Source organism: Empidonax traillii, unplaced genomic scaffold (genome assembly GCF_003031625.1).
Source record: "Empidonax traillii isolate 1590-97213 ecotype Southwest subspecies unplaced genomic scaffold, ASM303162v1 scaffold22:size5013007, whole genome shotgun sequence".
Classification (NCBI taxonomy): domain Eukaryota; kingdom Metazoa; phylum Chordata; class Aves; order Passeriformes; family Tyrannidae; genus Empidonax; species Empidonax traillii.
Genome location: NW_020955215.1, coordinates 4,981,434 through 5,003,273, shown reverse-complemented (window position 1 = coordinate 5,003,273; position 21,840 = coordinate 4,981,434). Strand labels below are relative to the sequence as shown.

Genomic DNA, 21,840 nt, shown 5'->3' with positions numbered 1-21,840 from the left:
GCTTCCCAGACAACAGACATTGAAGGCAGTTATCTCATCCTAATAAATATTTGACACTGGGATCATGTGTCTCTTAGGGAACCATTAAACCCAAATTTAAGTCTTGATTCAAGAGAATTTAAGTTACATTACGAGCATTGGCTCTAACAGGGAACTTGTCTTAAAGCCTTTTTCCCACACAAGCTCCCCTACACCTGAATTCCACATTAGGGGCTTCCTCCTCAAGCTTCTGCCACCTACCTCTACCTCAAATTTTGTCTGATTAGACAACTGTACAGATATTAAAAATAAAGGCAACAGATTGCAGAATGCCACTCAAAAACCTAACACAACAAAGAAAACCAGAATAAAAGAAAAAGCGTTATTTAATGTCCTGAATCGAAATCTACGTATCAAACATTTAATTTTCCAAAGGTCACGGGTTCTGGAAAGAAGCAATAAAACTAAAATTGCCAAAACTCAGTTGGATTTGGAAGGGATGCATTAATGTCTGATGACAAGATGATCACAAGCTCATCTTGGTATTACTGGGAATATAAGGAGTGAGGGAAAGTGTAGTGAGCACAGGAACCTGCAGCAGTGACTGTCCCCTCTACAGCACCACACGGCTCCCTGCTGACACTGAACACCTGATGTGAACAACAATCAGAGGAGAAAACATTCATTTTTCTCAGCAATCAGAGCTGCCCTGGAATAGGTTGTAACAAATTAAATTTAGATTCATCAAACTGGTCTGGGGTGCTTTGGTTTGGGGTTTTGTATTAATTGATTATTTATTCCCCCCCCCAGAAACCTATTCAATATACAAGGAGAAAATGTGCAGCATGAAAGACCCTAGAGGTGATTAGTACAGCATGGTAACACAACTTCATGGGAAAGAAACTGAGTGTGTTACACTTCCCCCAAGTGTCCCTCTCTGAGAATTCTACTGTGATAACTTCATTTTCTCTTTGATGTTAATAAATATTGCAGACAATCTTAAGGGGCATTATAAGGGATTTGCTGTAATCATTGTCACTATATTTTTTTAGCTCCTGTTAACGTAGCTATAGTATTGAACAGGGTACAAAAAGCACGTAATTTTGAAGTATAAAAGAACAAAAACCAGAATTGGAGCTGACACACAGGAAGGTGTCAGCTGCTGTTCTTTACTGAAATGATCTCACCATACACAGAGGTGCTGGGACACACAAAGCAATTCAACATTGGTGAAAAAAATTCTAAATATTTCAGAAGACTGCTGGGTCCTGTTTAATGTGATTTGGGGGGTTTAGCCTTCATTTCAGTAACTTCAATCACACACAGTGGTTGTTCTAACATTGCACAGCAGAGATTTGTGGCTAAACTAGATCTGACTTGAGAAGGAGAAGGAATGGATTCAGTGTAACAACTGGCTAATAAATTCTGCATCAGCTCAAGCCCAGAGTTTGGCTCAGGCAGAAACACAAAATCCACGAGCTACGAATGTCAAATGAGGAACTCTAGAACAGCAAGGCTTGCAATCACCACTTTGAAATTCAGTTTAAAACTCTTAACAGCTCAGTCTTTTAAGCAGAAATCGCTTAGAGAATAAACGCTGAGAAAACCTTTCAAAGAAACCTCTTTAAAGAAAGGTTCTCCAAAATCTTCATTTTTTGCCTTAAAGAACAGCTACCTTCCCCATGCTGGGTCAGCAAATGAAGTCAAAGTAAGAATTTTCTTTAAAAAGAAAAGAAAAAAAAAAGTTTGATAATTGGTTCACTTGGGTTGAAAAATACACGGCCTATAGAGAAATTCACGTATTAGCAGAAGATTGCAAAATATTCCAGATATTCAGAGATGGCAGAACTATTCTCAAGCTTTTGACATATCCTAGCAGGAAGTATAAAAGTTTCTATTCATCTTAAAATACAGCATTCAAAAAGGACTCCTCGGCTTTAAATAAATCCTGTAATGTTTGAGCGCTCCCTCCGATCCACAGAAGGACTTTACAGATCGATTGACTGATGAATATCCAGGGCAAGTACTGACTTACAGACACATTTCTATCTAAATTAGGGAAAATCTAAGACCATGAATAGCTCAAACATGCATTGGACCTGTCATTTTAGCCAAGACTCTGCACATCTGTTCTGAAGATCTTCAGAGAAGAAGCTTGGCACAAAAATACTAAACTTATTCTGAATTACTTTGGACAAATATTATTACTGATATGATAAGGAAAAAAAAAAAGTTTTAAAGGGGAAGTTTATTCCTGAGGTTAACATGTAAACATCTTAGGAAAAGCCCAGCAGAAGTCATGCCAGACTAAGGTGTTTCAGGTAATATCAGACATGCCATCCTTTGTGACTTCACACTAAAATTTCCAAATGCTGCACCACAGTAGCACCTACAGCAAAGAGGAACTTCCACTGGTTTTGGCAGATTTGTCAAAAATGAGCATACAAAACTTATTTCAAAAGATGCAGACAATGACAAAGTTTTGAAGTTTTTTCAGAGCTAAACTTCCACCACCATTCAGTTCTCCTATTAAATGCTTTATTCACACCAGCCTGGGCAGGTGTTGATAGTTCAGACATCAGCTTCTTGAGGAAGCATGAGACAAGTCAGAGCAGGACAATCAAATACAGCAGCAACCCAAGAAGAACTGTTTGAGACCTCTGAGCTCTGAATATGGTTTGGGTTATCAGCATCTCTCTGAGGAACCATCAGAATCACAAATGGAAGTAGTGCAACTTGGCCTCACGCTTGCACAGATCTCCCAAATCCAGTAGAGTAGGATCAGGCAGCAGCCAAAACCAGCTGCTGTGAGCAGTTCCAGTGCCATGGAGAAACCAAACACTGCAGTAGGTCAAATACATTTAGCTTTGCTAAAAGAAGAGACCCTATATTGAGGAATATATCTGCAACTGCTTAAAAAAAAAGTCAGGCTTTTTTATAATAGAAAAACAACAAAAAAATCTCAAAAGACTATTTGTTTTAAGCATGTTTATTTCCTACAGAATTTAATCCCATCAAAACACCCACTCAATTTAGAATAAATTTACATGTATAAATTTCTAGATGTCTGCAGCTGGAAACTGCAAGCATAAGATGCAGTGAACAGTATTTCCTACTATATGAACCACATTTTTATCCATTCAATGTTAATGTGGAAAGTGAGAACATCTACCAAGTCTTAATCTGGATCTACTTGCCACATTATCTCAAATTTCATCTCAACAGAAGAACTGTTCAGTCAGAAAGAATCGTTATCCAGACTTATTCTCTAAAGAAATTTGCTTTCCAGACTCAACAAAAGTAAGAAAATGAGAAGTTACTGCTTGTATTATCTAACCAAAAACCTTACTTTGGTTCTCTAACATTACTCATTTAGACACAACAACACAGACCAGCAGGGGGAAAATAGTAATAAAAAAAAAAAATCTGAGTGTTTCGATTCAGTTACCAACAATTTGCACTCCCCTTCATAAACAGGGCAGATAAGAACACATTAAGAGCAGGAGGAGGATGAACAGTTGTCAAATCAATAAACAAGAGAAAAATACCATCATGAAATGTTGAATAATGACCTGGAAACTGAAATGAGGCACTTGAGCTGAAGCATCAGTCTCCCAGATCAGGACAGGTAATATTTAGATGACTCCTGTACACCAAGGCAGAAGGAACCACTTTGAAAGTGGCTCCAGTGGCTCAAACGTTCCAGATGCAGTTTGATGGGTTATCTTAGGTAAACACCCACGAGCAAAGAAATACCCTGCAAGAAGGGAGATTCCCTCTGAAAACAGAACTGGGTGTTCGACAGACCAAGCACAGAGCAAACACTCCCAAATGCCTGCTCACAAATGTGAGAGAAACAGGGGATTAGACAAGGGCTTAATTATCAGTACTAATTATTAGATAGTTTGATCTAAAGGTGAGGACAGACACTGACTGCTGGCAGAATGCTTTCAACAACGTGTGACATGATATCCAGCACAAGAAATGACCTTTCACTGAAAGATTTCCACAAATAAGTGTGATAACCTAAAATTCCCTGAGTCACAACACTAGAAATGTGCAGCAGAGAACTCTCACATGCCATTAACAAGCACATACATAAATCAGTAGAATTTCTGCAATTACAGATGTTCTGGATGGTTTACCTTCCATTGAGAGGGAGCACAAAAGCTACACATTTATGCCTAAAAGGTGCCTATACCTTATCTTATATAAACCATATCTGATCCTTCAACTGAAAGTAAACCAAGTCCTTGAAATGTAAAAGCCATTCCTAATTGTTGACTGAGTACCAATTTAACCAAGCCATTTGGTTGAGTTAACCAGCTGGTTAAACACCATTCCTATGAAGCCACATTCACTGATAGTTTCAACAGAGAGAGTTACAAATTACTGAGAGAAGCAAATATCTGAGAGTAAAACTGTGTGTGTGTGCAGTGCAAAGGCACATTCACAGGTTTGTCAACTAAAAAAAACATTTAAATTCCTTGTTCATCAATTTATTGGACATAACAGGTATTTAAAGCAAGGACCATTTTATAACAGAAGAGATTTCTTCCCCTTGCTTACAAGTTCACACAGGCAGGTAATTTCAAATATTAGTTCTAGGGGCTCAATGCTGCAATAACATATTACAGCCAATTACAAAAGTAATTAGATGGGTTTCCTCCTTTCAGATTTTATGAGGTGGATGGTAAACACCATGGGTAAGCAGTGACAAAATGAAGTCAGAGGAACCAGCATTCCCATTCCCTCTGTTCAATAGCACAGCAGTTAAGCACAGGAATGGAATTCCAAGGCAGTTGGCTAATAATGAATGTATGTTGGCCCTAGGGGTTTTACCATCACAGTGTTTTATTTATCTTTCCAGTACAGGTAATGTGTTGAAGACAGACAAATTTAGGTGAAAATGCCAGTGTTATCCCAAAATTAACCTAGGAAACAGAATACAAAATGAGCATATTGGTTGACCCCAAGATCCATGCCAAAGGCACCATCTGGTTAAGGGTCACTAGCACTTGTGTCTGTCAGGTGTTTAGACCAGCAAATCCTGATCTGCCTAACTAAAAATTCCAAAAGTCCCAGAAAAGTTGAGAAAATAAAGGACTTTCTAATTTAACACCAAAGATTTGAAATAATGGTAAACTAGTATCCATTCTCCTACAGTTCTTTCATTCAAACTCGTTGTAACACTGGTGTATTTTAATAAGGCACAGAGACTGTTTACCCAGTATCGGTGTAAGAGAAAGCAGCTCTGCCTTAAACATACCTTGCCTTGGGAACTCATCGGACTCTCTGTGCACCAGGTCAGACACTCGATTCCCATAGTGCATCCTGGTGTCATGATCATAGGCCTTCAGTGTCTCACTGGAGCTGTAGGACTTCTGGGTGGGGACTCTGCAGTCCTCACTGTCCAGGGAGGAGCTGGTGTAGCGACACTCCTTCCCACAGCGGCCCCGCGTCAGGGAACGGTGTCTTCTGTCTTTTATATCCATTATTCTGAGGCAGGAAAGCCACTCTTATATTTGGGGTCACTCACTGTCACCTAAAAACATGAAAGGATAACAGAAGTGAGCAATGCTGCTGCCACATTTTGGTTTACTCTCCCTGACTTATCCTTGAGAAATGACGCGGCACAGATCGAGAAGAAAGGGAAGACCCACATGACACATCCTTAGAAATTGAAATAATTGACCTGAATGGGTGGGGAGAAAAAAAATGAAATGCTGTAAGAGAACTGCATTCTACCTAAATTATCATCCCACTGAAGAGTTGAAAAAATAATGATGAAACAAAAACACTGTCATCTTTTGATTTTTGAATGAGCCCTGGTAACAACACAACTGACAGAATTATATTTGTTCCTGTTATGCAACAGTACAAAGAAAAGCAGACTCAAACCAGCCTTAATTATTTCCCTTCTTCCTGCAGGAGGGCTTGCAATTAAGACTGAAGCATGCTGGAGAGTTGCATAGAGGAGATTATTCCTATTCATCCTTAATGCATTACAAAGCTGTATGTTATCCTTTAACGCGTTCACAAGCAGCACCAACTAATTTCAGTGCTCCTAGTTAACATCATTCAAGCCCAAAAGGTTGGGCTGGGGATCTCCAGAGGTCCTTTCCAGCCTTGGCATTTCTGCATAGTGCTGATTCTCTGAGCACACTTTGGGAATTGGCTGCTCCTGTGCACCACAGAACATGACTGGTTGTGCTTCTTCCCAGCCCCTCAAGATGACCAGTTTATCCATCTCAGCACTTGGAGCTCTTGAAAATTGTCTAAATCTCTTCTTGCTCACTGGACCAGAAAGAGAGAGAGCGTCTTACAGTCTTCTTGCACTCTCCTTAATTAGGACACCCTTACTGTCGATAGAGACTGTAATATATTCATAGTTAGCATGCATAAACTTCAAAATGAAAGATCCTGAAGAAAGCCAGAAATACGGGAAGCACAAGCACCCTACCCACTGGGGTACTAATTATTTGGAGCTGCTATTAGTATGTATGTCTTTCTCTCATGGCATACTATGCCCAGGTCTGTGCAAGTCCTGAGAAATCCTCATGACAAAACCTTTTGCTGGAAATCTTCCCACGTAAAAAACACCCTGCTTTGTTAGCGAGCAAAAATTGGAACGAAACCTCTTGCTTTTTCCATATGTGGCTGAGGAGCTGAAGAAATGGTTTGGGCAAATTTAGCTGGGATACTTGAAGAACTTCTCTTTGTCCCTGTCCAGGTTGCTACTCACAAGCCCACCCAGCAAAACAGGGCCAGGTCCTGCCCACCTCTGCCCCCAGAGGAGCAAACTCCAGCCAAAAGTGATAAAATTGTGGCAGGCAGCCCTGCCTTTCATTGTGGTAGTTGTCTGCACCTGCAGGAGGAGAGGTCGTAACACTGGCATGAGGATTGGCTAAATCACTGCTTGTTGGCTGGAACAGATTAGAGCCCTCAGAGAGAATAAATGTACTTGGCCAGAGGAGCGAGTGACCTGGAGAAAAGGTTTCTGGGTTTCATTTAGATTCTGACATTTAGACTTCTTGTGGGTTTTGGGTTTGGTTTTTTTTTTTCCCTTTCTTTCTCTAGTTTAAAGAAGAAAGTTAAGTACCCACGAGAAACAGCTGCTTTAAGCCACCCACAGGTACTCTGCAATCTGTGAGCGATAAGAAGTGTAAATATGCTTACTTTTTTTTTTCCTTTTTCACTTATTTTTAACATTTCAGAGGGGAAAAAAAAAGTCACAAAACACAACACACAGAAAAGCCAAAACAAAATCAGAGACATTGAGCACCTAAAACTGACAGGGTTAGTTTTATAATTTCAGATTAAAGAGAAAGGAAGACTCAATACACACTCCTGTTTCTCACTTCTCTGAACATCTAAACTGACTCCTCTGTATCTGAATTGTTCTGTAATATTTATTAAGCTGTCATTTGGTCCTGTAATATTTATTAAACTGTAAAGCATGTTAACTGTAGAGCACATTAACGCTGGTGGCACAAACACTTGCTTTCATTTAGATTAACAATCCCTGGCTCTTTGATCCCAGTTCAATACTCCCTCATCAAATTCAGATATCAATTCATCACAATTATGAACACAGAAACAAATAAATATATTACAGCATTGAGCAAAACCTGCCAATTACTCTCTGGATGTCTTCATGCTATTATTGAATACAAAAGCCTGTTATTCCATATGAATTCCATATTGTCTGTGAGGTCAGAAAAACAAACACCTTTTTGGTTTTGTGGCTGCTAAACTTTAAGCTTTCTGGCCTAATTTCTGTTGTCTCTGAAAGAACATTTAATTCCTCGCTATTATAGTTAAAAGAAGGATTTACTATGACAGAGGTAAAACTTCTGATATGAGAATTTCCAGAGTATGAGCTCATTAAAGCATCTTCCCAGGTGGACAAGAGTTTTTGAAACTGTTCCCTCAAAAATATTCTTTTGTAGAGTTTTGTGCAGTTACTCTACAAATACCAAACCAAACAGAACTGGTAAGACAATGCTGTACTGTGATCCCGCCAGGGAATATTCCTCAGTCCCCCACACGTGCAGAACGTGAAATGCAACGTCTGCACTGTTTCTACCACACCAAGTCTAACAGGTTAACACAAGAAAATAAGTGTAGAAATATGATAAACATGTCCCAAGAGCTTTACTTTGACCTTTCTCAGGGAAAACATTGTTACAAGAATCAGGCCTCATAATAATTTGATGAATAACTTGATTTTTATAATGCCAGACCATTAAAAATTACTTGAACTTTTTTCTCCCGAGCATGTGAGACTAAATACATCCACCTGCAACAAAGTATTCCCATTCTTCCCTCCTCTTCACCTGGGCTTTGGGGCTTTCTATGATCTCAAAGCAGTCAGGCAGAAAGCAGTTCCCACAGCATCAGCCAATAACCATTCTCAAAATTCAGGCAACAGTATCACCACACACTGCTTTAAATCCCACCAAGTGAAGTTGTAACACACTTCTAGGAAATCTGTTTCACTTTTTTTTTTTTTTCATACTTATCTTTTACAGATGAAATACTGATTCAACTCAACTCTAAACACCTTCCCTGTTAGATAGTGAAATCTTTATGTAATGTATTCCTGGAAAGGTAAGGTGTGATAGCTTTGGTTGAGTGAGAATAATGGTGAGATTCAATTGGAGTTTAGAACTCCTGATACTCTTGGAGTTGCTTGTCTCAAGGGCTCTCCATGAACAGTTTATTTTGAGTAATTGACCTAAATAGTAACTGATTTAACAATTTCTTTTGTTTCAAAGGATTTAACTAATACTGCTCATTCTGACCCACTTACACTACAGAGCAGTCCAACCACTAAGAACTGCTTTCAACTGTTTTTCTCATCTATCTTTGGTTTCATTATCTCAGAAGCACTAACAGGAGCTCCCCCTTTGAGTGAGGTATTTATTCAGAAAGTACTTATTGATGATCTATAATGGCCCACTACAGAGTTGGTCAAGCTTCACAGGAGTATAATCCCAGCTGACCCAGGCCTTCCACCAGGAGTCAACCCAAAGCAGTAAATGGCACGTGCTGTATTTGCTGCTGATGTAACTGGATCCTGTGTGCTGCTGGCACACGTGTCTAATGCACTTCCAACTCGGGACTCACCCAACATTACAGTCATTGTGCTTCTATGGAAACAATTTACCTGGACACAACTACAGCAGTGGGAATGGCAGCAGGAGTGGGGCAGTCCAAGGGCATGAAAACACTGTGACCTACAGGGAGAAGAGAGGTGGAGGGAAGGAAAAGAGAGAGGAGCTGAGGAGTGAAAAGCAATTTTTTGTTCAGGGGGTTTACAGTCTCGACCGCATTTGCTTGTGTTAGCTCAGTCAAACCAACAGGAGGCAGGGAGGGAGGGAGGGCTCACGATGACTTCGAATGGCTTAGTGAAGCTTCTGCCAAAACTCTCGCTAAATTTCAAGTTGATTCGTGCACTTCTCTCACTCAAGGCACGTGCTTGTTTCCTGCACTTCCTAATGATCTTCACACAATTGCAGTGTACATGGTCATCAGAACTGCCACTCACAGCAGGGAGAGGGCAGGAATCACCTGGAGGTTCCAGGGAAAACAAAAGCCCTTGGCTGTGCCCCAAAAATCACCTGGCCCAGCCAGATCCCAACACTGCAATAGTGCACAGGGTACTGGGAACAGCCTTTCTTCCCTCCTTTTTTTTTTTTTTTTTTTTTTAATCTAAAACAGGCAGTACATCATGTACCAACCTGCTCTTTAAAAAAAAGGTCTCTTAAAAGCCTGTTCTCCTTTTCAGGAGCAGCAATCGGAAATATGCTTGTGATTTAGAGATTCGAACACTGTTGATAATTTTATGCAAAGACTGTTTCTGAAATGAGAAAATGCATTAGTTCAGCTTTAGTGCAGCGCAAATTCTCAGGTAAAAAATAAAACAGGTATTGAAATGCTGTGGACTTTGATGATTTTAATATTAGTGGAAAAGTACATCTCTATTTCTGCATCCCTTTTGCTTTTTTTAAAAAAAAGGTAGTAAATAAAATGCAATTTTTAAAACAGATACTCCTATAGCGTGTACACTTTGTTAGGTGAAATAATGTTGATGATGAATACATTGGTTTTGATTTGCACCAAGTCAAAAGTATATTTAGACAGTCTGTTGGGTGTAATAATGCAACTTCATTTTTCACTGAAAAACTGTTAGTCTGATTTTTCATATTCTTATTTTTTCCCCCTCCAAATACTGAATTTTCCAATTAGTGTGCCACTCTACGTATGTGTTAAAAATTAGATGCTTTTTAAATTTAATTTTTTGTTTTAAATAAAAGCTATAGGAACTATTTGCAGACTAAGGACAGTCAAAACGGTACATGCAACAACAAAACCGGGCACTGTGCCAAATCTTTATCTCAGATATGTATTTTTATCAACTTAAATATACATATTTTTATTTCCAGCCTATCTTGTGAGATTTCTTTACTCCAGGAACTCACAAATCCCACAACTGTTTAAATCTATTATGAAAATAACATCCCATTAAGAAAATAAGATGCCATCAAGAAGTGACAAAAGGCCCAGGAGCTACCAGCCAGTTTTCCAGCAGTCAGTCTCACATCACCCACTGACTGCTGAGGATTAACCCCTTGTTTCCCCTGTGTGTTGGCCACGAGGGTTGGGGATGTGAGCCCAGGCTCCTCTCTGTGCTGAGAGGCCTCACAATTCTGAGGACAAAGGGGGAGTTTCTTTCTTAAGGACACTTGGTCAGGTGAAAAAGCAGCCAGACATATTCAGATCCAAATTCCTTGTTGTTATTTATGAAGCTCCTGAGCTGGGGATCACCACGGATTTGGAACCACACCAGTATAACTTCCCTATCAGTGAAGCATCTGAGGTTCCCAGGTCTGAGACAGAGCAGACACACGAACCAAGCAAGTCTTCATGTTCATCTGCTACATCCATTTTTCCTACTGGAGACTGTTCTTCCTTCCTTTTAGAATGAGGCATTGACAGAACCCCAATTAAAAAAAAAAAAAAATAGAAGATGAGCTTTTACCCAAGGATAACATGTTTCTACTCCTACCTCAAAGCTGTTTACAAATATTCATAAACAGCCATGAGAGTTAAATCTACACTATCCTTACTCTATCCAATAGGTTAAAGAGACCCACCTGACGTCACACAGTGAGTTTGCTGCACACTGGAAACCCCAAGTTCCAGTCTCCTGCTCTCACAATAGTTATCTGCACGCTGCCATCATTCTATGCAGTCAGATTTTTAAAAAAAGGCAAACAAAAAACCAAAACAAAAAGTCACCATAGAATAATACAACAAGCCAAGTTCTCTATTAATACAAATACCTAAAATTAGTATAGCTGAACAAGTTCACAAAAAGGATTTTAAAGATCAAATATGAACCACCCACTTCAAAAGACTAAGTTTGCTAGAAATAATTGCCTAAAAAACACTATTGCTCTTCTACTGCCTGGAAAGAATAAACAATTATATTATCTACTGCTAAAATGCTGTTCATGAAGAAAGGTAGAATAATTCATCACTGTATAATTAAGACAATGCAGTTAAGCATTGCTTTAACGATTCTGTATCATGGTTTCCTATCACTAGAGAATACTATCGAGACAGGGAATAATCATCTAAATAATTTTTGATTAAGTCCTTGATCAAACTGATCAACATTTAGGGAAGCGAGATTTAAATGCCCATAGAAGGAGTGACAACTTGCTTTATTTAATTGTCCATTGGTGATGCACTTTTTTGATTCTAATCCTGGGGTAGAATGCTGTCTTTAATTGGGCTAATGGGATTTTTAACCTCACTAGCAATGGAGCCAAGACATCAAGTTGGTTGGAGCACAAACTGTGTTCCAGCCATTCCCCCTCTTTTGCTTTCACCAACACTTGATTCATTTAATTATTTGCCAGAATTTTCCAGCGGTCTGTCCTCTTCTCAGGTTGCTTTGCCTTTTCATTTTCTTAAAAACCTTATTTATGCCCCCAGTTTCAGTTATGGATTTGAATGCTGCTCGTTTCCAGCAGCCTTTTTCCAGACCCAGCTAATCCAGCAGGTGTCTCTGGGAGCTCCTGGGCACGGTGCTTCCACATCACCCTCCAGGGGTTTGCTGGAGGACTGTGCTGTGCAGCTGGAGGAAGGTAACTGTACTTCTCTTTGCACCCAGGCAGGTTGAATGGCAAGAATTTGAAGGCAGTTCCTTCCTAATTCTTTCCCACTTCCTCATGTTAAAACATTCTGTAACTCCACACCCGCCGGGCACCTTCATTCCTGCTGCCAACAGCAAAGGCTGCAACCACTGGGAGAGAAGATCAGCCAAAAGAAAACCCTTTGGAATGCACATTTCATTTCTTGTTTACTCTTAACAGATGAACACACTGGGAAGGGGGAACTTTTCCAGAAGCTGAGCTTGAACAAAGCCCCTGTGCCCATCTCCTCCGAGGATGCTACTACACCATGATCACACTGCTGAAGAAGTTCCTCAGCTATTTTCAAACCTCTCCAAGACTATTCTCAGAACTCACCAAATGCAGTAATCATGCAAGCAGTTAGGAGTTTAGGTACTTTACTTCTCACTTCAGCTGAGAACACCACCTGCTTTTGACTCTACACTTACATCATTCTCTCTCGTTCTGTCCAAGAAACACTCCCTTTCTTCCTTTAAAGCTTCTGTGGAACCTTTCCTACTTCAATTTGGTACTACCAATTTTCATATGCAAGATGCTTTAATATGCTTGCTCCCTGCTAGCAGTGTCAACCTATGAAAATACCCTTTGAAGAAGGCTTTACTAGGTCTGATACTCCCCCCAATAGAGGGGGAGGGGAAAAAAAAAAAGGAAAACAAAGGCAAAAAAAGGAAAACAGTCTTTGTGTAAACTAGTAGCCTTACTCCTTGGGAGCTCTTTGCCTTTGTAAACACACAGATTTTATCAAAAAAACAGCTTCCTAAAGTGATTCTTTGTTTTAAAGGGTCAAGGTAAGCTAAGAAAATGTTAAAAGAAAAAAAAGAAATAGGAATGGAAGAACACGGAACATCATGATAAGGCACACAAAATGGATGACATGAGAGCTCAACAGCTTCCATACAAGTATTTTCTGAAGCATTTTAAATCCGAGATTGCCTCAGCCAGCAATGGAACTTTGCATAATAAAGTAAGAAGGCTGCACTGAAAGTTTCTCAGCTAACATGTGTTGTTCCATCCATTTTCCAATAAAGGAAAATCAATTGCTTTATAGATAGAAATTAAACTTTGCAATGATGGGTAAAAATAATGCAACTATTTTAAAAAATGAGCAACTGTAACTCAAAATCTGTGAAGTGCATTTACAGTGTCCACACAGTAAGGGGTTGGCAGGGACAGAACTGAGGTCCTGTCACCCTGAAAGCTGGTCCAGCCAAACCTGCAGTGCTCGGTTTGCTTGCCTGTTATCACAGCAGAAGAAGACAGAGAGAGTACCCTTGATTAAAGGAAAACTCCTGAATAATTAAGAAAAATACACTTCCAGGAAATCAACCAGTGCAGGATCACAAAAAGCAGTGAATACCTCATAATATTGTACAGCCACTGTGCAGACATTACTACATCCTCTGGTCCATCTCCAGATCATGAAGGAGAAGGCCACCTGCTTCAGCAGACACGTTATCTACCTCATCCTTTAGGGCAGTACGTGCAATCTAATGTTCACTCTCACTGCAACTTCCTTCTGCAGAATTCTTGGACAGGACCATCACTTTGCTTACTGCCCTCTTGCTGTGCCTCCAAAGAAAGCCTGGCACGTGCTGCTGTGTCCCACTGTCAGCAGTCACTGCTCCGTGCTGAGCTGGCAGGGAGGAGCCCATCCTGGCTCCTCAGCTGCCACACTTCCCAACCCTGCACGGGATCTTCATCCAACCCCCAGCAGGAGGTCCCTGAAGGCACCTGGAGACACCAAGGGCTTAATCTGTACCAGCACAGAGCCTGGGAGCTCACGTGGGGACATTCTCAGATAAGCTGCTGCATGAGAAACCTGACCAACCATCTCCCCATTCGCTGTGTGTGGCACTTTCACAAGAGTCACAAGGAAGTAACAAGTTAAAAAACGCTCTTCAAACTCCAAGGAATCTTTACAAAATCCATTTTGTCCTTCCTTTCCACTGCCCTTTCACAGATTGAACAATAACCAAGCTGCAATGTCTAATTTCTTCTCCAGACTAAGCTCCCTGCACTAAAGCCAGCCCCCACAATTTTGCCATCTGGTGCCTGGATTGCCGTGCATCCAGCACTGAGATCCCTGCATTCTTCAACTGCCATGGTCAAACTTTCCAGGCAAAAGCATCAGCACCCTGTGAAAAGGACAGAGATCAAACCTAAGGAAACCTGGTAAGTAATATTTAAAGCCAATTTAAACCAAATGTTGTTTCACCTACCACATTTAGCTGTATCACTGAATCTTTCAAAATAAAATTTATCACTTCAATGAAGACACTTGATTTAAACTAAGTATTTCTTGTATCTGTACAGCTATACAGACAGCCTGATCTACATCCACAGTTTAAAATTGCCTATTCTCCAAAAGGATTGGAATGAATAAAGTTTATAGCTCTGTTTTTCAAAACAGAAAATTACCTGGAGGTCCAAAACTTAGTTGATTCTTTTTCTAAGGATTAGTTAAACACAAGACTTCAAATGCCCTCTTTGTTCCAGTGCTGTATTAGCCACCTAGGTAAATGATTTGTTCATATCATGATTTTTAGCAGTACTTTACAGATGGCAACAATATTGCATCGACTTCTCCTCCCACAAAACAAGAAAGATGTTCACAAATTGGAGCGAGTCCAGGGAAGGATGCCAGTGTCTCAAGGGACTGGAGCATGTGATGGGGAAAGAGGAAGGAACTGGGTTTGTTTAATCTGTGCAGGGATGGCCAGCAGTGGCCTTGCTGTTCCTCCCTCAGAGGCTACGAAAAGGAGCCTGGAGCTTCACTGAGGGGAACCAAAGGGGATGAGGAACCACAAGTGCCAGCTCAAGTACTGGAAGTTCTGAACAGAAATAAAGTGGGTAAAAACCACTATGGGAACAAACAGGCACTGGAGCGGTGATGCAGGGGCTGGGGGATTTTGCTCATTTTCAAGACTCAACTACACAAAGCCTTTAGCAACCTGGTCTCAGTTCAGCACTGAAGCTCGGACTATGATATTATTAATTTAGGAAGAGTTCCATAGTAATAAAAAGGTTTTTATAAAAAAAGCCAACACAACTATTCATTTCAGAAACAAGCCTGTAAAGTCAACACATGATGCAAACTTTGCAAGCTGAGCACACAGGCTTAAAAAGTCAGAGCTTTATAAAGTGAGAAGTCATCTAAGCTTGCAGGTTTGAAGCTGAGTTCAGAGTGTGAACAGCACAATAAGGCAGAGGCTGCATTCTGCCTGCAGACATGTGCAGCCTGCAGAGGAGCAGCAAACATCTCTGCTGTGGGGTCCCTGCTACAGCCACACTGACAGCACAGCAGAAATGGAAAGCCAGAGAAAAAGGAATGGGCTTTCTTGCTTAAATTTCACAGTACAGACCCATCTGAGGGAACAGCAAATGCCTGAAATACAGTTCAAGAGTGAAGAAATTCTACAGGAACTAAAAGCACAATTTGACAAAAGTAAGGAGCACAAGCTCTACCACAATTCCCAAGACACTACTGCAAGCTCCTAAGTTTCCAAACATGTCATTCGGTGGTGTTGACTTTGAAACAGTCCCTTCAAAATGTGAAAACAAACCCAGAAGAAAACAACTCTGCCATATGTTATAATGACACTACCATAACTCTAAAGAAAACAACACTTGAGAAGGAGCTGTAACCTCTAACACCCACCTCTCCACCAGTCAGAGCCACATTCCCATTTCATGTAAATCCATACAAACCTACTCTTTTTCCAATGAAAATTTTGTCTTTTGTTTGGCAGCCCAGCAAGCATGGCATTCACCTGGGCCTGTCCTACAGATACGTGGCCAATGACCAACCTGACAACTGTGTGTGTCTGTGCGACACTGTGTATGTGTATGGTACATTATTCTGCCTGAAAACCTATACACTGTCGTAAAACAGAATAAAAAGATTAGAGCTGAAGTTGCTATAGTGATTTACCAGCCAAATCCTTCCATTTCTATTCCCACTGGTGAATATGGAACCCATAACCCACACAAGTCAGTGTTGGTTTCCCTTTCTGTGCAACCCCATCTGCCAAACTCCTTGTTGATTTTAGCCAACACTCTGGGCTGGTGGGGCAGTTAATGTTTCCTTTCTGCTGGATTTCATCCAAAGCAGGGGTTGTTCTCTGTGTGTGCACAACACAAGCTGCTGGGGCTGGGTACAGAGACAGCCCAGCAGGAACTGGGAAGGAGGGAATATTTACACCCATTACATGAACTAGTGCTGGTAGTTCTTGAGATGTGCAGAGTCAGTAAACTGTCCTAATTAATCATCTCCTTTGTAACCTCCCTTTTTTGCAGTTATGCCTCAGATGAGCCCCCGTTCGTGATGACAGCTCCAGAATTCCCATGTTCATGAACTCATCCCCCAGACACACCCATCTGGCTCTGGATGCACCTCATCCCCTGGACAAAGACTGCTCGAAGCAACATCCTCCTGCCCCTTCCCCCAGTGATTTTACTGATGCTCCACCCTTTAAAGAGTTTCTCCTCATCTGAAAGAAAAGCACTGCAATCCCCTCCTCTAATAAATGAAGTTACTGAGGCAGAGAAGAGCAAAGTGCAGAGCAGTCCTGCTATTTAAAGCCTCCCTTGGCTGCAGTAGGTCATTCTGCCTTACAGGCAGTGGGAAAAAGTCTCCTATCTCTGTACCTCTTAGAACAGGAAGGAAACTGAAACAAATACTATAAATGCTTTATTATCCTGAACTGAAATCAATAAACTATGAGCAGTTGTAACCTAATTTACTAGCAAACAGAACTGAAAAGATATCTGACAAAGCTTTTCATATACATTAAGAGCCATCAGATTGTAATTTTAGGTCAATATCAAGACACACAATGACCTAAGTAAAATGATCCATACACCATTACCAATTTACTCACTTGTCCAAGTTATCTCAGTAAATTCTAACTTGCATGAAAACTTCTATGAATTATTAAAATCAAAAAGGCAAAAAGTAAAGGGGAGAAGAGAAACCTTTTTTCTTGATGCCATTGTCAGTGATACGCTCGTGTTGCTCTTCAAAAGCAGGTTCTGCACAACCAGTGGTGGAAACTGGGACTGTGAGCTCCCAGAGGGGTCAGATCTGCGAGCTCAGCCTGTGGCCAGGGAAGGTGCTCCTTGGGGCCTGGCAAGAGAACTCCAGGCACCTCAGAATTAAAGAGCTTTTTACAAACCTTAGACCTCTCCTACTTCCCAGAAACAGTCTCCTATCCAAAACACAGCAGGATTTAAAAGTGTATATTTGAGTATTTAGTGAGTGGCAAAATAAAGCCACTTACAGCGACATCTCTCATATCTCTTACGGCACTGCCAGAAGGTTTCATGGAGGAGAGAAATCACTGACTCTGAACAACTCTAGTTCTGCCTTTTGAATAAGAAGGAGTAACAGGAGACACACAGGACTGCAGCTGAACTGTGTTAGTGATCCATCCTGCCTCATTCCAGCCAAAGCAGCTCCCTGCCCCTCACAGGCAGCTTCCTCTGGGCTGGTACAAACAGCCACAGTGAAAAGCAGCAGAAGAAAACAAGTCTTTCTTCAATTAGACTGGGAAAAAAAACACGGCAAAACAAAACAACAAACACCGGAGTCTGTGAGCAAAACACCAGGCTGGTTTCAATTCTAACACCATTAAAGATACATGACAGTTATTTTTTATTTCAGCTGCCATAAGAGCAAAGGATGTCCATTTGCACCACTCAGCTGTCCCATTTCATGCCCATTTCCTGAGCAAAGCTCAAAATCTGACAAGCCCCAGGCTGAGCAATCAGACTAAGAATTAACAACTGAGAGCAGAAGCAACAGAAGCAACTGTCCAACTTCACACTGTTGATTGAAAGGTAAGTTTTAGGCAAGATCTGATATCCATACACAGCTTACAGATTCCCTTGCTTGAATTTTTGCACTGGGGATTCTTTTAAATAAACAAACATGATATTTATTTATTCTGGCTATAAGTCCCTTTTCTCATTCTCATAAAAATATTGGCGAGGACAAACTGTTTGCAAGAATCCTTGTTGGTTTAATACATTTTTTCAATTACTTAGTCGTATTTTTGAACTTCTGGTCAACTTTCAACTCCAATTTTTAAATATTTAAGTAGTGTAATAAAATGGAAAAAAAAATTTAAAAAATTAAAGCACCAGGAAAATAAACACAATTCCTTAGGGATAGCATGAAGATTGGGCTTATCTCTGCAATTTGGAATTGATGGTTACATTTATGTATTACAATATCTACAGAGGAGACATTCTACAACACACAAATCTCACAGTGCAAGTGCCTCAGCAGGCACATCAGGGGCAGATCAGGACTTCAAATACACATGACTTTAAAATGGTGATTCAATAGGAAGTTGTGACATATCGGTAATTAGATTTTTTTAAATGAAGAATCAGAATTTTTAGAAGTTATTTCTTTATATACAAATACTTGTCCATACTTCCTAAGAATTCCAAAAATCAGATTAGTCTAAGTCTGCTTATCTATGTAGAACCAGGCTAACCCTCACTTTGCTAAATAATATAATTTTTAAGGAGGGCCAAAAGCATGTTCATTGCCATTAAGAACTCAACTATGGAAAAGCAAAGAGTCACATCACGAAAAACACCCCAAATTTGTACTAAAACATGCACTTATTAGTTTCCCATTGCTCTGCTCAAGTTAAACCAAACCTCTCTGACTCAACAGAGCCTGGTACAGTAATAAAAGGCAAAGGAACAGCAATGTTTGTAATCAGAACTTCATTAACATTCTCTGGGTTTCAGCTACTTGATTTTGACCTATTTTGTATCTCAGCTTTTAGAAGTTTCCTAATTTTGACTGTTCCCCAAACCCATCTGCATTTCTGGAAATCGTACTCCTTATTTCTCTTGGTTTCACAAATTCTAGGTGGAGTTGCATTTGAAACAATCTACAATTCTCTTTATAAATGAATCCAGCACAGGGCAATAGCACAGATTTGAAGAATTCAGCTATTCCTCCTGTGCATTTCCAAAATTACTGAAAATTAATGAGTTTCTACCGAGTGAATTTATATGCAACTCTTTGAAGTGAATCACTGCTACCCAGGAAAAGCCAATTGAAGAAATGGGTTAATAAAAGGAAAATAACTAATACACGAATGTACCTGCTGTACCATTCAACAACACTTGTTCCAAAATACACTCCTAAAGCAAATTCCACGTCCCACAAGTAACGCTGACCAAAATTATGAGTTTCTAAGTACGCTGAACGTGCTTTAAAAAGTGAAGTCTAAAGACTTTTCCTCCCTAGAAGGCAAATTTTTTCTACCAAGACTCAATTCCCTTTTGTCCCAAAATAAATAAGATTTCACACACAATTGAGTTTATCTGCCTCAAATCAATGAAAACATTAAAATCAATCTTTTTTTTTTAAAAAAAAAAAAAGTATAGTTAACCAATCCGATTATTACTGCAAGTCTTGTAGGAACACAGATGTGTTGAATGTGAAATTCACTGCTGAAAGGTACTTTGGAAGGTATTAGGCATTACCAGGATGCTTTCAAAACATGTGCAGCCACTTACAAAAAGTATTCAGGTGCTTTACCGGGTTTGAAAGGAAGCGCCTTTTCACAGCATTAGTTTTATAATGAGCCTTTTTAAGCAAATTTCAAAGAATGTATAGTTCACATAATTTAAACTGAATTCACTTATAATTCAGTATTTGACAGAATTAATGCTTAATTGTTTCTAAGGAGTCTACAAATGAAAATATTTCTTTTCTTATTCAACAAACATTTAACTAAAATGATATTTTGCTGTGTTTTCACACTGAGGATTGAATTTGACACTCTAACAGAGAAAAGCAGCCTGTGCTAGTTAATGTGATTCTAATTATTGTACTCACAATTTTCCTTGTTTTATATGAGAAAGAATTTAATGAGAACTACATTTTTAATACAACACTAATGCTGTGGGAGAGGTTTTCTTCCAGCAAATTCTGTTTCACCATCCAAGCAACTCAAAGAATCCCTGAGCAGTGAGTTTAGACCGGCAGCATGAAGGTTTGAAGCCAAATGTGGACACAACTGCATGTCCTCAAAAGGCCACAACACCATGAGCACAGCTGGTTGAAGCTCCAGGTACTGTTAATGACAAGGCACAAGATGGTGTTTCCTTTTCAAGGGCTTTAAATCTTACCTGAAGCTACTTTCTGTTTAACAGTTAATAAACACTTCTCAAATAATGCCCTAATCTACTGTGTAGATCTTCAGAACCAGTTTTATCTTCTTCACACAAAGATAATGATGACTATCAGCTCTGCAGCTCCTATAAATCACTTCACCTCCACGGAGCTGATGGAGATACGTTGATTTGCATCAGCTGAGAATTCTGCCAGTTTCTGCCCCAAGCATCATCATTTTCAAAATTCTTTACCAGTGAAAACATGAAATTGCATGCCAGTAAAAGTTTGGGGTTTGTCAAAAATGTGTCTGCATTAAAATGCAAATGCACCACTTAAAATGTCAGTCAAACTCAGAGCACTCATCACATATCAGCTGATTCTACATGTCTGGGCAACAAGGACCTCTGTGTCACTGGACACATATGCCACTGTCACACAGTACCTGCAAACTCAGCTGTCTGCACCCTTTAAAATCCAAACAGAGGAGAATTATGAACTGTTGTGTTGCCTCACATACTAATCCAAGGAAAGAAACTTCTCAGGCAAGAGACCTGTATCACCTCCCATCTACAACCCTCTATTTCTTAACCTTCAAAGAAAAGAGGGTAAACCAGTGCTGATACCCTGGCTCAGTGATGGAAAGTTCACCAGTTCTCTCTACAGGACAACTGAAATTCAAAATCAGGGCAGCTGGCAATTCTACTGGTATCAGTTCTCATGCACGAGGCTTCCCAGCACTTGCTCCCTCCCAGTAAGGACCAGAGCAGCACAGAAGGGCATTGGACAACAGGACCACCCACCCAGCATCTTATTTATAACAGTGGCAGTGAGCAGGAATCCAGGCAAAGGGAAGAAGAGAGGATGTAGGACTCACATGCACAAACTCATAGTCTTTTTAGCTCCTTGACTCGAAGTGATGGGAAGCAACTCAAGTACTTTTCGGTCTCTTCTGCAGCCTGTGCTGATATTTTGCACCCTCAGTCTGCACTGGAGTGGAGGCTCACACTCCCAGGCTCCCTGTTGGATGTAGAACCACTTGCATTTGTTCCTTTTTAACCCCAACTGGAACCCAGACTCCTCATGTGGGGACGGAATACGCTGGAAAACGGCATGGATTTGATTTTTTTTTAAAAAAAGCCTTTAAAAATAGAAGAAGAAAATTGAGAAATCTTACACAATCTCAGGGGTTGGGCAAGGTGACCTCCAGAGATTCCTTTCAACCTCAACCACTCTGTGATTCTGTGCTTTTTGTCTCTCAAACCGTATGTTCTTCTAAAAGACCATTCTGAAGGACTGTCAGCAATTCCCTCAGTACATACATGATGAAGAAGAAATGAAAAATGAGATGTAAGATTTGGAACCAGAACTTGTAGTGCTTCATCACAAAACTTGAAATTAGTTGCTTTAAAGCACTTCCAAGGAGACCAGGACCAATATCCAGGCATCTTGGAGAATATTTGCATGCAAGCCTCAGCTTAGTTTCCTTTTGAATCAAAGGTTTTGCTC

The 21,840-nt window shown here is 40.2% G+C and overlaps 1 long non-coding RNA gene across 1 annotated transcript in view; it reads right to left on the bottom strand.

Moving 5' to 3' along the window:
• Positions 1–2,222: 2,222 nt before the first annotated feature.
• LOC114067270 overlaps positions 2,223–21,840 on the bottom strand; it is a 139,409-nt gene continuing 119,791 nt past the window's right edge. Inside the window, exons 3-4 of the long non-coding RNA XR_003573364.1 lie at positions 5,249–5,524; positions 2,223–2,233 (exon numbers count right to left, since the gene is read on the bottom strand). This is a non-coding gene — a long non-coding RNA (uncharacterized LOC114067270). The remainder of the gene's footprint in view (positions 2,234–5,248; positions 5,525–21,840) is intronic.